Source organism: Zingiber officinale, chromosome 8B (assembly GCF_018446385.1).
Source record: "Zingiber officinale cultivar Zhangliang chromosome 8B, Zo_v1.1, whole genome shotgun sequence".
Classification (NCBI taxonomy): domain Eukaryota; kingdom Viridiplantae; phylum Streptophyta; class Magnoliopsida; order Zingiberales; family Zingiberaceae; genus Zingiber; species Zingiber officinale.
Genome location: NC_056001.1, coordinates 100,541,193 through 100,556,229, shown reverse-complemented (window position 1 = coordinate 100,556,229; position 15,037 = coordinate 100,541,193). Strand labels below are relative to the sequence as shown.

The following is a 15,037-nucleotide window of genomic DNA, read 5'->3' as shown; positions in this document are numbered from 1 at the left end:
TTCAATAATCAAGAAGGCCCTTGTGCATCGTCACAACCTAGAAGCTTATTTGGAAATGTGCACTTAACTGACTAATTGTTAAATTTAAATCTGACTTAAATGTCAATCAGTAATTAAAATTCAAATTAAATGTACAAAAATAAAATTAATAATCATCTCACAGAACATATAAGGTTGTTTATTTGAAAAGTTAGAAACGGATGAGATGGATGTAAGATTTAAATTTAAACATAATCTTAATAAATTTAATTAAAACTTAAACAATTAATTCAATTAATTAAAAGTATTTAATTTTCTTTATAACCTAAAAACATAATCAACTTAATTAATCCTAAACTAACTAACTAAATTAACTAATTCAAAATGTGACTTAATTTGATATTTTATCTAACTAAATCCAATTAAAACTAAATTCATAATTTTAATTTTTAACTTAAACCTAACTTAAACACACCTAAATGACTCCAAAATTAAACCTTAATAGTCAACCTTAAATTAACTTAACTAGAACTTAAATAAATTTAACACTATTAAAACTTAAGTAATCTTAATCAATTTAATTAAAACTTAAACAATTAATTCAATTAATTAAAAGTTTTTTATTTTCTTTAAAACCTAAAAACTTAATTATCAATAAACTTAATAAACCTTAATTAATATGATTAATATAAGTTTAATTTAACCTAATCCATAATTAATTTAAATCAATTAATTCAAATTCCAATTTAATTTAAAGTTAACTAAAGAATTTAATTCATACTTAATTAATGAATAAATCTTAATTTAATTAAGAATATTAATTCAAATCAAACTTGATAAATTAACCGCAAATTCAATTAAACAGTTCATAATTACAATTAATATATCAAAATTTGAGTAATAATTGTAAATCTTAAACTTAATTACCAATTTACTCTAACTTAAATAATTCTGACTTACACTTAATTAATCTTGAACTAATACATCTAATCTTAATTAATCCTTAATCAGTTAATCCATACTTAACATTTTAGTTAATTCGAAATCAAATTTAAAATCAAATAATTTAACTTCATTATTTATTTAACCTCACTTAATTAAACTTCATTATTAATTTAACCTCACTTAATTTAATTAGTTAATAATCAAGCTAAAACTAATTAGATCATTATATATGTGACTCACAGGAAGAGCTAAAATTAATTAGATTTAATTATTATGATAAATGATGGAATAATCCAGTGAGTAGTAAAAGTTGATAAAAATTAAGGAAAAAATAAATTAGATTTAAATAAAATATGAATATACATGGAAACTCATTATTAATTATGCATGTTTCCACTCTAAGATCTTTGAATTACTATTTACTATACATTATTTCATTGTATAAATATTGAAAAAACAGTAGAATCTTTTTTAAAATTCTTTTAATTTTGAAAATGTTTATTCAAAATTAATCATTCGTTTTCCTTTTACAGAGACCATTGCCAAACAAAGCAAACACATCAATCTCCGCCGACTCCAACAAGAATCCATCCCATAAATAAGATTCATCCCATAATTATCCAATGATTCATCCCATAAATAAGATTCTATTCCATTCCATTCCTCATTCCCAATTAAACAATGAAGCCAAGTTTCAATTGTCTCTTCCTCCTCCTCTGTTTCCTACATTGCGTGGCTTCCAGCACGGTGAGGCAGAGAGATGCGCTGAACAAGTTCTACTTTAACAACGGAGTAGGGGGGTCTTCTTCTTCTTCTTCTTCATCTTCTTCTTCTTCTTCATGGGCGAGCAATCTTCTTTCGGTATCCGGCCTGAAGTCGAAGGTCTACGACAATAGCGGGCTGAAGGAGGGGGACAAGGTTGTTCGGCTACCTGGCCAGCCAGAAGGTGTCAATTTCGATCAGTACGCGGGGTATGTCACAGTTGACAGAGCTAACGGACGGGCTCTATTTTACTACTTTGCCGAGGCTGCCGAGAATAGCAGGTCGAAGCCTATTGTGCTATGGCTCAATGGAGGTATGGAAATAATAGAAAATGACGTTGCTTTTCAATGGATAGAGTGGTGATTGTTGTGGCGTGGGTGGGTGCAGGGTCGGGGTGTTCGTCACTGGGGTACGGCGCCATGGAGGAGCTCGGGCCGTTTCGGGTCATGAGCGATGGAAAAACTCTGTACAGGAATCCCTACGCTTGGAACGAAGGTTAGGATCATCTGTCATCATCGTCATCATATATATATATATGTGTGTGTGTTATTTCCTTTAGCTTAGGGAGTAGAGTGAAAAAAGGTGTCTGCTTTGGCGTGACCCCGAACCACTGACGTGCATCGTGCAATGCAGTGGTGAACGTCTTGTTCTTGGAGAGCCCTGCCGGCGTCGGCTTCTCCTACTCCAACACCACATCGGACTACGCCAAGAGCGGAGACCGTAGGACGGCGACCGACGCGCTGGTTTTCCTCGTCAACTAGTTCGAGCGGTTCCCAGAGTATAAGGGGAGGGACTTCTTCATCACTGGCGAGAGCTACGCCGGCCACTACGTCCCCCAGCTTGCCCACGCCATACTCCACCATAAAGATTGCCTCATCAACCTCAAAGGCATCGCGGTAAGCAATGAATCCCGAAATCAATCAGTCCGATTGACCCTCTCTCCTTTTTATTGCAAATTAAATTGGGAAAGATGGAACTTGATCAATTTCAAATTGATTTTGGATGACCTAGATTGGGAACGCGGTGATCAACAAGGAGACGGATAGCAAGGGGACATTTGACTACTTCTGGACACACGCATTGATCGCCGACGAGACCATTCGCGCGATCCACAAGTTCTGCAATTTCTCGCCGGACGCCCGACGGATAGCTCCAAAGTGTGACAGCGCGCTTGACGAGGCCAACCTTGCCGTTGAGGAGTTGGACGTCTACAACATATACGCGCCACTGTGCTTCTCGTCGGGCGTGACGCCGACTCCAAAATCGCCCTCGGTTTGTCTCTTTCGAGCATCATTATATTTAATTATTTCCATCTTCCTGGTATTTTCAGAGCCAATTTAGATTGAATCGATTTGACCTGTTAACTCAAGAATCAGAGTTCATCGCATTCTTATTGGATCACTACAAGGAGCAATCTCTAACTAAAGTTGGAATTTGCCCAGATTGAAATGTCATACTTAAATTCTGATGCAGATTAAGAATTTTCACTCAATCATATTAATTGTGAATAGAATTAACTAACAGATTGAAATGTCATACTTAAATTCTAATGCAGATTGAGAATTTTGATCCTTGTACTTCTAATTATGTGGAGGCATACCTTAACAATCTTGAGGTACAGAAAGCTCTACATGCCAATATCACAAAGCTCAATTACACCTGGTCTGGTTGTAGGTATATACATATCTCATAAATATAATACGCCATTTGATAATTTTATTTTTCTTTTAAACAAAATAATGAAAATTCAACTCATTTATTTATATTTGTCTCGATGCAGCCAAGTGATACCTAGTTGGTCAGATCAGCCTTCCACAATGTTACCAATTATTCACGAATTATTATCTAATGGGATTAGGGTTTTAAAATACAGGTAAAAAATCATTAGATGTCTTCATCATATCATAGGGTGTGAATCAGCTTTCCATTTCAATACTTTCATTTAGATAGGTGTATAAATTTTGTGGTCCTTATACACATTATGTAAGTAAAAATAGCATATATAAATATATCAATTTTGCAAGTCTGATAGCTTTAAGATTTCCGCATAACATATGTCATACGACAAAGATACCGTTCATTAGATTGCGAGTGAAGGGGTTTTCAATCAAATTTTGTCTCTAACTAAGCATTGGTTGGGTTTGAGCAGCGGTGACATTGATGGAGTAGTTCCTGTTACTTCCACAAGATACTCCCTCAAGAAGCTAAAGCTTAAAGTGAAGGCTCCATGGAGAGCTTGGATGCTTAACAGTGAGGTAAACAATTGTGTCATTTTAAATATTTTCATAAGATATATAGTTAATTATCCTAAAATCCACAAGGAATTAAAATGTTTACATTAATGACAAGTTTTCCTCTATGATACTCTTCGTTGCTCTAATGATGGTGACAACTAGTAGAACAATCGACATTAATTTTGATGGTTTTTATTATGAATATGTAGGTTGGGGGATATACTGTGATGTATGATCACAATTTAACATTTGCCACTATTCGAGGAGCAGGACATGAGGTTCCAAGTTATCAACCAGCTCGAGCTCTGGAGATGATCAAGATTTTTCTTCAAGGGCTGCATCCACCTGCTATTTAAGCATTTCAAAATAGAATAAATTGATTTGTTGTTATTTATTGTGATATCAAACGTTACATAAAATTTAATCTATGATTTTTAAATATTATCTCTTGCTCGATTTAATCATGGTTTCAAAAAATAATTAATATTTTTAAAAAATCATTTTTCTTTTTTAAAAACATCTTAAGATCGGTTCACTAAACCAAATGCCCATACTATGAGTCATGAGCATGATACAACAATTAAATGGGCTACTAACCATTATGTGCCAAGCCTAATAAACCTAAATTACTATCATAATTAATTACTTATTATATATTCTAGTATTAAATTATAAGACTTGTTGTCACGTTAAATTTTAATTAAAATTTCTTATTTATTTAATCATTGACAATTTTGTGCATGTATATATAAATTCTCAATTTAAAGAATCAAAATGTAAAATAAAATGACAAAAAATTATTAGAACAATATTTTTAAAATAATAAAAAAAACTAGATATATTATCAGAAACACCTCTTGTATTCTTAAAATTAGAAGACACAGAAAGATTGAAAGTATTTAGAGAAGTCGTCCGCTAACTATCCTGAGATCTGACCATCAGCTCGCTACTTTCTCACCCTTATCTCTGACGCACCACAAGTACATCCTTCTCTCCTTGTCGGCGGCGATGATGCGGATCGGGCCGCTATCTTGTACTTCACCCACACGTCGGTCGTCGTGCCGTAGGCCAGCGCCGACAATATATTCTTATTCGTTACACCCCTCCCACCGGACATGAACACGCTCTATGGCTAGGCGGTGCAGAGGTAGGAAAACCAGAAGGAGGGTAGCATCGGCTTCCCTCGTTGTTAGTTGTCAATGATTAGATCATAGATGTTGAACTGGCCAATGAGGCAAAAGGTGAACACATCCCAATCATCGACTAGCAACAGCTCTCGCCCGACGACCACAACATACGGCAACAGGCCAACATGGTGTGGGGGCAGTCGGCTATCAATCGCCTTGATCTGGCAGAATATTCCTACAGTTCCCCACATATCTCATATGATTAAAAGTAGTACTGGCTTGCCAATCAAAGTTAATGTGGGTCCAATGGGAAAGTCCTGAAGTATCGGGCACTAAGCAAAAGTCCAATCAGTCTAGATGACCGATTTGACAATAGGTAACTTCTCCTGACAGGAGTAGGTGAGGATATGTTCACCGTTGAGGGAACAATATTTGTCGGTTCTACCTAGGGTTTCTGGGAAAATCGAAAGTCAGAATCGGACAGTTCAAAGGCTATCAAAAGTTATGTTCATATATTGCTTGCTATTTGTCGAAACTCTGTTTTGTAAGGACACTAACATTTTATAGCTTGAAGTTTCAGCCTTGATCGGTCGATCGAACCAGGGATAGATCGACTGAACCTCCAAGCAAACAGATTGGATTTCTAACAAGCTAATTGGGTTCGACCAAGGGATTGGTCGACCGAACCTGGGGTTCAGTCGATCGAACAATGGATAGGCATCGATGTGGTCGAGCCGAGTTGATCGGACCAGATGAGCTGGGGATTAGTCGACTGAATGGCGGGATTGGTCGACCGAACAAAGACTTCTATTCCAGCAACAGAACCTGGACGGGAAGCCAGGCTAATTCGGGTAGGATCGATCGATCGATCCGAGGGATCAGTCGACCGATCAGAGTCGTGGAAAACCTGATTTCAAGATCGGTGGATCTGGATCAGGTCTGAGGTGGTAATAAAAAGGGGGCTCGGCCGACACTTCAAAAATAATGCATTCAGAACGATCTTGTTTGCTGTATACCGCTTTGAAATAACTCAACAATGCTCAACTGCTACTCTTACAATCGATGGACAACTGCTAAACATTTGTTGTCAGTATACTTTGTCTTTTCAATACTTGTACTTGCATATTTGTAAAGAATTTTCATATTTATAGTTATTTGAAACGAAAGCGATCAACGATCACATACCTTGGAACAGGAGTCATCATAGGCTTCGAACCAAGTAAAAGAATCTTGTTAGCATTGCTCCTCATCTCTTTCTATCTTATACAGTGTTATTCTGTGTTTTCCGAAACGATTGAAAAAGCCACAACCCCCCTCTAGCATGCATCGATCCTACAATTTGGTGAAGCTTTTTTGCGTCTAGTGAATATCTTCCTTGCCATGTTCACCAGTTGCTCTTCTTTGTCTAATTCGGATTCAGATTCTGTTTCTGCTTTGGGTTTAGTTCCATATGAAGTACCTGCAAGAAAAGTAATTCCTTTCTCGACCTTTGGACCATTAGTTTGTTCGTGTAATTCAAGCTAGCAAAATAATTCATCTAATTTTAACTTAAAGAGGATCCTTGAAATTTTATAGGCATCTACGATCGATGCCCATAAGGAATTTCGAGGGAATGAGTTCAAAGCATACCTGATAACGTTACGATTCTCAATTTGGTGTCCGATAATGTGCAAGCCATTAAAGATATCCTTGATCCTTGCGTGTAGTTCGCTCGCAGTTTATCCGTCTTGTATTTTTATATTAAATAAATAATTAATGAGTAGGTCGCATTTCGTTACCTTCAAATTGGGAGTTCCTTCGTGTAGTTCAACGATCTTATCCCATAGCTCCTTTGTGTTCTCGTGCTAGTCGACTCGGTTTATTTCTTCTTTTGTGAGTTAGCACTAGATCATGTTTAAGGCTTTTGAGTCGGTCTAGGCTTTCTTCTTGTCTTCTGGACTCTATCTTTCTAGATTGAGTGGTACTTTTATTGCTTCATCTACAGGTGCTCGGTACCTCGTCGTATGGAGAATAATTGCTCGATGTTCATCATTAAGTAAACCTCCATTATATTCTTCCAATACGGAAAGTCATTTTCATTGAAGAGAGGGGGGCAAGCGGTGCTATATTCCTCAAGTTGGGCCATTGAGCACTGAGAATAGAAACTAAAAAGGAGGTACCAAGATTTGATCTTAGATTAGCAGAGTTTGAGAAGAGAAAAAAATATTAAAGAACTCGAGTGGTGTTGCAACAACATCAAGTTAAAATCAAATGAAAAAGTAAGTATCTGAAGAGATAAAAGTTTACCAATTCAATAAAATGCGAAAAACTGAAATATGAAAATAACACTGGTTCCCCAAGCTTGATTGGTGGTTTCACCAATTCAGAGTAGAATATGCTCTGATACCACGTGAGGGGGGGGGGGGGGGGCGCTGAATCACATGGTTTTGAAAATTTGTTCTTTTTTATTTTGAAATCAAAGTGAGCGGCGAAAAACTAAGATATAAAGTGAAGTAGAAAAATGGTAAAAGAACAAGAACACAAGTTTACTTGATTTGAAGCCTTTGACGGCTCCTACTCCAAGACCTAGGTCCCGCGGACCTATCGATGGGTAATTCACTAAAATACCTTTTCCAGAACCACCGAAAGAGGGGATCGAGTATAAAAAAAAGTTGGTCGGCTTGAGCTCAATGTTTAATAGGCTTCTCAATGATAGTCGGGCATAGCAGAGTCGTAGCAGGGCAACAGTAGGAGACCGGAGTAGTCGGAAAGTCGTTTGGACATGTAGAATCTCGTATCGAAGGTATCTCTGAAGCTTGCTCAACCCCTCCTTTTAAAGCCCTTTGAAGGAGTCTCCAGAGCATATCAGATCCTAAAAATTCTGATCAGATGAGGAGAATTCGGCCTTATCATTTACTGTTCGAATCTAGCAGATCTGAGGCACCTCCATCAAATTGGTTCAACACACTAATCTTCCGAAGGCCATATCTTTTGACTCCAAGCTCAAAATCATGCTATGTTAGTTGCCTTGCGTGTAAAATTCGTAGATCTACGTTTGTCTCAACAATATAGAGTTAGAATATATGCATGAATTGTTTATATATATTTATGAGTTAGATCCTTCTTCCAAGACCAGGATCTAGTTAGGGTCTCAATTTAGACTTCTGAAATGAACCTAAATTGGACTGACGCCTATTGTCGCTTCGAATGGAGACGCGTCCTCACTTAGTCACTCTCCTTCAGAGACTTATCTCTACTTACCAGGTGTAGAGTTACCTTCCAGAATCACACATATGGACTTCGGGAATCAAACATCCCAAATTGTAAAATCTACAATTAAATAATAGGGGTTATTGGACGAATAACCTTAACGGAATTTTTAGAAATTTTTCTAGATTTAATCGGAGCTCATATGACAGGGTTAAGAGGGGCGGATCGGTTAAGCTAGATAAAGTCTGTTTGGATCTCCTGATTAAGTTAGGCGTTGAATGATTAAATTAACCTAAAGTTTGTTAATTAAAGCTTAGATATAAAATATCTAACCTAGGTTTTCTTTTTCCCAATCACGCCATTTTCTTCTATTCTCCTCCTCGAGCCTCACCTTGCGACATCGCTTCCCCATTCGTCGAGCTCTCCCTCCTCCTCCGCTCTACCTCGCATGAGCACCCCTGAACGCCGCCGGCGTCTCCCCTTCACCGGAACTTGAGCACCGCCGGCACTTACTGGCGCTGCCCTCTTATTTTCTTCTGCCCAACGCCAACTCTACGCCCGATCCTTCAGTCGCTGCCGCCTCCCACCGTCGAGTAGCGCCGCCGCCAGGGCATCTCTTTGAAACTATCTCCTCCCTGAGCTTCCGACACCGCTAACCCCTCTCCCATCTCCACGTAAAGGAAAATCGTGACCGTAATGCTTCTAGCCGTCGTCGTTCGCCCTGTTCGCCTAAGCCACGACCCTGGTCAACACCATCTCCAACGAAGGCTAGGGCATTGCTGGGTTGTTGTGCCCTAATTCCTCTTGTCTTTTCTGTTCGCGCCGTCAGCGCCATCGCCGACCACTTGCTGTTGTGAGTCGTTGCTTGGGAAATGAACATCCACCGTAAGAAGTTGTGGGGTAATGAAATTTTGCTTCTTATTAAACTTACACCAATGATTTGGCTAATTGGGAGAATTCAGATTCTAATGCATTGATTACTTGTACGTTTAGGAAATTAGTGGATTAAATTTGATAATAGATCAGTTAAGGATAGTCTAACTACAAATTTATGTAGGATATAGATTTAGTAGTTGAGAGGTAAACTGTACCCATCGGTTGGGGAAATTAATTAGTGTAATACCATTGAACTCGGGTGAGTTTTGAGAGATGACTCATGAATAAACCTAGTCTAATTAGGTTATAGAATAGATAGGGTTAATGATCATTTCAATAAGGGTGTATACCAATTGGATTTGGGTTTTAAGTTAGCTAATTGATGCATGATGAAATTAGCTAAATACACTATGTGATTGCAGGACTTGGATTCGGGACAAGCATCTCGACGTGAGATTTCTGGACACGATTTATGTATTAAGGTGGGTAGTTCTTATCTTGATTCTGTAGTTGGTGTCGACCTTTTTGCATGTCACAAGGCACCCCAAATTGATAAAGATTGGGAACTCAACTAAACTAAATAAAACACGAGTAGTAAGGAGTCTCAAGTCATATTTTTCCAAGGATAACTAGTAGGTGTGTGTGAATTCTAGAATTAATTCACACATCGACTTCTTACATCCTCAAGCTAACAACAATCAAGCATCATTGAATCAAATGAATCAATTACTTCCTCTCAAATCCACCGTCATAGTATCAATAAAACTCATAAGCGCAAATTCACTTAAACAGACTGAAATAATCTCAACTTCCAAATCATAACTGAATTAAACTATTGAAGTCAAGGGCTTAATCACAGTATCAAAAAATCATTTGAATAGCACCAATTACATAACTTAACAAACTTTTGACAATTGAACTTCTAATTCAAAACAGGAAATAGATTACAAACTAAGTTAGTAGCTAAGGCAAGTATCCAATTGCAGAAATTCAAAGAAAACAGGAAACAAAACTGAGAAATCAAATCTGAATTGCAAAACTAGGTTAGTAGCAGAACATGACCGGGATTTCAGCAAAGAAAATCATAAATGAATTGCAGATAACTGAAATAAGAAGAAATGGTAAGGAAAATGAATCAGATCTGATGATCTGAGCAAGTCGAGCACAATTCAAATACTAAAACAAAGAAATCTAAACCCTAAACATTCCACAAACCAAATTCGGATCAGATCTTCTCCACTCTGCTGTGAAAACAGAGGTGCTTGCGGAAACCTCCCTTCAAACACCCAACGAGCAATGTACAAGCTTACAACTATTTCTAGAAGGTGCTTACCGCTCTTGGAAACCTCCCTCAAAGCTCACATCTGACTGGAAACCTCATCAGCCAAAGAACAAAACGAAGATCCTGTGATTGGTGAAGCTAATCCAATTGATCAGATCGACTTAACCTCGTTGTGGAATGGAGATCGGAAAACGACCAGAGACTCGCGGAAACCTCCATTCAAGCTCTGGTGGATTCGAAGATCACTGATTGGAAAACCTCCCTCGATCAAGATAGCGGTGGTGGAACAAAATCCAAGTTGCAATTGGGAAACCTCCCTCAATCACACTCTTCCCTCGAAAGATGAATGCGGATGCTTGAAGATCGCCGCCGGTGAAGAAGCATACCCTCAGATCTGGAATTGGAGAATGGGAGTTGCGGCGTCGCTGCGAAGAAGATACAAAAATAGTGGAAAAATCGCAAAGCTGAGCCCCAAGTCACTGTAGCTTCTTACGAGGCTTTTAAATCCTCCTCAATTCTGATCCAACGGTTCAAAACAATCCGGGGCTCAATCAACGGCTGGATTGTCTCGGATCAAGATCAAAATTCCTGGATCTTCATCAATGGATGTGATCTGCTCCTCATTAGGTCGGATGGTCCAGATCTTCAATAGATGGTGTAGATCTCTCCGATCTTCAATGGACGATCCAAATCGCTCCCAAACTTGATCGCTTTGTTTAGCCCTATATTTGAACCCAAGTGTGGTTTGATCTGATCGGGTCCATGACCCTTTTGATGCCTACAAAATAAAAATAAAATATTAGCATCAAATACCATGAAAATAAGATAATTTGTAATTAAGTCCAAAATCAAATGTAATTTATGAAATGTAGAGTAAACATAAATTTAAGCTATGAATAGACCATTAAAAACATGTATTATGAATTAAAATAATATAGCAAAATCATGGTTATCAGTAGTTCTTTGAACTTAGTGCATGAGCTACCTTTGGATAGAAATTGCTTTTACCTTGACTCCACTCTTATTTTTCTTGCGTTTGATACTTCCACGTGATCTTTGAGATATTTGTTTCCATATCTATACTGCTCTTGTTATTGTCCATAATAAGCAGCGGATACTAGATACCATGTTTGTATGTTTTAATTGTTATTTATTTATGTACTATATTGAGCATGCCGCCTTTATATAACATACCTAATTTCGCTTATATTTGTATGATGATTGTTGCTTTTGGCACATCCACATCAATGTGACAATTTTCGGAGTCGTTGACCAGGATCGATCCTCGGCCACTCGAGAGAGTGGTAGTGTGTTGATAACGCTTGTCTTATCATTTATAGTTATTTTCCAACGAAAGCGATCAACGATCGCAGGACTGGAGTAGGAGTCGCCATAGGCTTCGAACCAAGTAAAGAAACCATGTTAGCATTGCTCCTCATCTCTTTCTATCTTCTGTTGTGTTTTCTCGTGTTTTCCGAAATGATTGAAAAGCCATAACTCCCCTCTAGTATGCATCGATCCTATAGTTTGGTGAAGCTTTTTTGAGTCTAGTGAATATCTTCCTTGCCATGTTCACCAGTTGCTCTTCTTTGTCTAATTCAAATTTAGATTCAGTTTATGCTTTGGGTTTAGTTCCCTATAAGTACCTGCAAGAAAAGTAATTCCTTTCTACCTTTGGACCATTAGTTTGTTCGTGTAATTCAAGCTTGCAAAATAATTCATCTAATTTTAACTTAGAGAGGTTCCTTGAAATTTTATAGGCATCTACAATCTATGCCCATAAGGAGTTTCGAGGAACGAGTTCATAGTATACATGATAACGTTACGATTCTCAACTTGGTGTCCGATCATGTGCAAGCCATTAAAGATATCCTTGATCCTTGCGTGAAGTTCTCGTAGTTTCTCCGTCCTACATTTTTATATTAAATAAAGAATTAAGTAGGTCGCGTTTTGTTACCTTCAAATCGGGAGTTCCTTCGTGTAGTTCAATAAGCTTATCCATAGCTCCTTTGTGTTCTTGTTTGGCCGACTCGGTTGATTTCTTCTTTTGTGAGTTAGCACTAGAAAGTGTTTAAGGCTTTTAGTCGGTCTGGGCTTTCTTCTTGTCTTCCTGACTCTATCTTGCTAGATTGAGTGGTACTTTTATTGCTTGTTTACAGGTGCTCGGCACCCTCGTTGGATGGAGAACCATTGCTTTATGTTCATCTTTGTAAACCTCCATTCTATTCTTCCAATGCAAAGTCATTTTTGTTGAAGTGAGGGGGCAAGCGGTGCTATATTCCTCAAGTTGGGCCATTGAGCATCAGAATATAAAACTAAAAAGGAGGTACCAAGATTTGGTCTTAGATTAGCAGTAGTTTGAGAAGAGAAAAATATTAAAGAACTCGAGTGGTGTTGACAACATCAAGTTAAAATCAAACGAAAAAGTAATTATCTAAAGAGATAAAAGTTTACCAATTCAAACAAAATGCGAAAAACTGAAATCTTAAAATAACACTGGTTCCCCAAGCTTGATTGGTGGTTGCACCAATTCAGAGTAGAACATGCTTTGATACCACTTGTCGGATCAAGTCACACGTGAGGGGAGAGGGGGGATGAATCACATGGTTTTGAAAATTTGTTCTTTTCAGTTTTGAAATCAAAGTGAACGGTGGAAATCTAAGATAGAAAGCTAAGTAGAAAATGAGCAAAAGAATAAGAATATAAGTTTACTTGGTTCGGAGCCTTGACAGCTCCTTCTCCAAGACCCAGTCCCGTGGACCATCGATGGGTAATTCACTAAAATACCATTTCCGTAACCACCTAAGAGGGATCGAGTATAAAAAGTTGGTCAGCTTGAGCTCAGTGTTTGGTAGGCTTCTCAAAGGACAAATGTAGGCATAGCAGAGTCGTAGCAGGGAGCAGCAGGAAAGGCTTTTGGACACATAGAATCTCGTATCAAGGCATCTCAAGCTTGCTCAACCTCCTTTAAAGCCCTTTTAAGGAGTCTCCAGCTTATCATATCCCAAAAGTTCTAATCAGATGAGAATAATTCGGCCTTATCATTTCTGTTCGAATCTGGTGATCTAAGGCACCTCCATCAAGTTGATTCAACACACAAATCTTCTAGAGGCCTTATCTTTGACTCAAGCTAAAAATCATGCTCTATAAGTTGCCATGCGTGTAAAATTTGAAGATCTACATTTATCTTTACAATATAGAGTTAGAATATATGCATGAATTGTTTATATATATTTATGAGTTAGATCCTTCTTACCAAGACCAGGATCTAGTTAGGGTCTCAATTTAGATTTCCGAAATGTACCTAAATTGGACTGACACCTACTGTCCCTTCGAATGGAGACGCGTCATCACTTAGTCACTCTCCTTCAGTGACTTATCTCTACTTACCAGGTGTAGAGTTACCTCCTAGAATCGCACATCTGGACTTCGGGAATCAAACATCCTGAACTACTGGAATCACACATCCGGTCTTCTCTAGTCGGGAATCACACATCCCGACCTACTAGAATCGTACATCCGGACTTCACTCATCGGGAATCGAACATTCTGGCTATCAATCAAGAATCAAACATCCCGACAAGACTTTCTTCCAATCGAGAATCAAACATCCTGACTACCAATTGGGAATCGAACATCCCAAAATCTGTACACTTAGTAAATGCATTAGATCATGACAACACCTAACTTAACTCATTTTTCATTCATCAAAACCTGAGTTAGACCATTAGTACAAATTACACCAATAGTCGAGAGTTAAATGTGGATGCTAGTTATGATAACTAGTTCAGTGGTGTGACTTGCTGTAAGACTTCATATGGTTATCTATATATATGGATATGTCTGTGAAGCTCTTACTGTATCTCAAGTGTAAGTTTCCTTCTACTTGAGGTACACAAGTCATCTTGGTCATGAATACTTATACTTTGACATCTTAAGGAAGCACCTAATTGAGGTTTGGACTCGGGATGATTGGGTATAAGTCGAAATGTCTGATCGAGAAAGGCATTGCGTTAGTTGTAGGTAAAATCAATACGAAAGAGCTGAAGCACAAGTTCTAATCCAAACTTGAATCCAAAGAAGAATTGGATTCAGAAGATGACGACAAGATCACCGCCGAACTAGTTAGTCTAGTTCGGAGAATGCTTAAGAAGAAGAAGATGGTCCAATCAAAGAGCAAGCAATAGGGTCTAAGTGGAACCACGAAGCCTGAGTCATAAGTAACTTGCTAAGTGTGCAATCAGAAGGAACTTTACAATCTAGAGCGTATGAACATAAAGGAAACTAAAAAAAGAAAAGAAGAAGGAAGGTCTTAAATGCAACATGGTCCGAGTCGTTGGAAGAGTCGGATGTGGTAGAACAAGCTCAAGCAAGCTTTCTGGCACTACCAGCGCGAGAACAAGTGGTCAAGGCCAAGTTCGAGCCTGAGTCTGGATCTGAATCGAAAGTTGAGTCTGAGACAAGCCACAGATCCTTATCCATTTCAAACGAACCAAACAACAAGGTACATTCTCCCCTAGTCGAAAAATTGCATGATATGATTCACTATTTGATGCGCAAGCTAGTCAAGTCTAATGTCTAGGTCAAGTCACTCCAAAAGGTAGTAAAAGCCCTTAAAATGGAGACTAACCCAAGTTCTTTGA

The 15,037-nt window shown here is 38.0% G+C and overlaps 1 pseudogene; it reads left to right on the top strand.

The window, feature by feature from the left end:
* Positions 1-1,605: 1,605 nt before the first annotated feature.
* LOC122014097 lies at positions 1,606-4,276 on the top strand (annotated as a pseudogene).
* The last annotated feature ends 10,761 nt before the right edge of the window (positions 4,277-15,037 follow it).